A 2,224-nucleotide genomic window follows, 5' to 3' on the forward strand; every position below is an offset into this window, starting at 1 on the left:
AGGCGAAAGCTCCGGCGCCGCCCTTCGCGCTCCAGCCGCGGCGCTCAAACTTCCGCTGTCTCCTGCGGCTGTGGCCGCAGCCGAACAAAGGCGGCGTGGCAGCCAATCCCCGCCCGCCCCCCCCGGCCCCGCGCTGTCAGCCAATCGCCGCCCCGCGCTCCTGGCCCGGCTCGGCCCGGCGGTGCCCCGCCCGCGGGCAGCGCCGCGCGGTCACCGCTCGCGGGAGGCGCGGTCGCGGGGGGGCGTGTGCTGGCGCGGCCGTGCTTCCCGTAGAGGGGTAGAACTGAATAAACCCTGGAATTGAAGGAATCACTGATGGGAGGAGGCGAAAGCGGGCCTCGCCTGCCCTCACACGCGTCGTGCCTCCCAGACGCCGCCGTGCCTGCAGGGTCCCACGTCCCACCTCGCTGCTGCAGCCCGGCCTTCGTAACGCACCGCCGGGGCTGGGCCGTCTGAGCTGCCCCGGGAGCCCGGGCTGGGGCCGTGTGCTGGCCGGCAGCCCAGGCGGGCCCGCAGCGCTGTGTAGAGCTGCTCGGGTGCTCTCTCACCGCTGCCAGGAAATGGCGATATTCTCCTACGTGGATTGGATTCCACCTGGAGCGACTGGAGAGAGCTTGGACTGATCTCATGGTGTGTTATCATGCTGCTTTATAGGAGTGTCTGTTGTTTAGTCACGGAGCTGAGCAACATTACTTTTCTTCTGTTGGCTGTGGATGAATATTGTGATATAAAACTTGGACTTCGATCCCAGCCTTCACGTTCCCATGTATGTGATCAGTCATGGAAGGTGACCGATAGTGTAAAATGTATTTTATGTATAATGTATATTTAATATGGAGTGTCAGAGTGATTTAACATCTGCAAGATTGGTTACTTACATAGATAAAAACCTTTTGATCTTTGGAAAAAATAGCAAACATTCATGGTCTTAGTGAATAATTTAGTAGATCACTTGGTCACTCGTCTGAAGAGATTAATCTCTCTCCACACATACCAATTGTTTCCATGCCTTAGGGTTTTACTATTTCAGTATTTCATATTTTTGTTGTTGTTTCATTACTTGTTGAGAGGTGACTGCAACAAAGGGAAAATGAGTCTGTGTCTCTTTGCTGTCTGTTAATAGGTAAAAGGAAGATTCTGTTTGACATTTCTGCTGGAGCAGGTGTCATGATGCATGTATTTCTACCATAGAATACATGAAACAAACTTTGACCAGGAAATTCACTGAAAAAAATGAGAGGATGTCTCAGTGTTGTGTCAGAAATACTGCAGCCACCAGGACCAAGAAGGTGAATGTCCCCCTATGCTTAGCTCTGGTGAGGCCTCGCCTGGAATACTGTGTTCAGTATTGGGCCATATTCATTACAAGGAAGACATTGAGGTCCTGGGGCATGTCCAAAGAAGGACAATGAAGTTGTGAAGGGTCTGAAACACTGGGATTATGAGAAGTGGCTGAGGGAGCTGAGATTGTTCAGGCTGGAGAGGAGGAAGCTTAGGGATGACCTCATCGCTCTCTACAACTAATAGAGGTTTTAGTAAAGTGAGGATTGGTTTTTTCTTCCCCAGTGACAGTGATAGAATGAGAGATAATGGCCTCAGATTGCACCAGGGGAGGTTCACAGAATCACAGAATCACAAAAACACCAAGGTTGGAAAAGACCTACAAGATCATTCAGTCCAACCATCCACCTATCACCAGTAGTTCTCACTAAACCATATTCCTCAATGCAACATCCAAACGTTCCTTGAACACCTCCAGGGTTGGTGACTCTGCCTACCCTGAGCAGCCCATTCCAGTACTTGACCACTCTTTCAGAGAAGTAGTGTTTGCTAATGTCCGGCCTAAATCTCCCCTGGCGCAGCTTGAAGCCATTCCCTCTAGTTCTGTCACCAGTTACACGAGAGAAGAGGCCAAGCCCCAGCTCACTACAACCTCCCTTCAGGTAGTTATAGAGAGCAATAAGGTCTCCCCTGAGCCTCGTCTTCTCCAGACTGAAAATTCCCAGCTCCTTCAGCTGCTCCTCATAAGGCCTGTGCTCCAGACCCCTCACCAGCTTTGTTGCCCTTCTTTGAACCCAGTCCAGGGCCTCACTGTGTTTCTTGCAGTGAGGAGCCCAAAACTGGACACAGTACTCGAGGTGTGGCCTCACCAGAGCTGAGTACAGGGGGACAATCACTGCCCTGTTCCTGCTGGCAGCGCCGTTACTGGTGCAACACAGGATGC

Source organism: Centrocercus urophasianus, unplaced genomic scaffold, assembly GCF_019232065.1.
Source record: "Centrocercus urophasianus isolate 14NV4802_14NV808 unplaced genomic scaffold, USGS_Curo_1.0 seq_15, whole genome shotgun sequence".
Classification (NCBI taxonomy): Eukaryota; Metazoa; Chordata; class Aves; order Galliformes; family Phasianidae; genus Centrocercus; species Centrocercus urophasianus.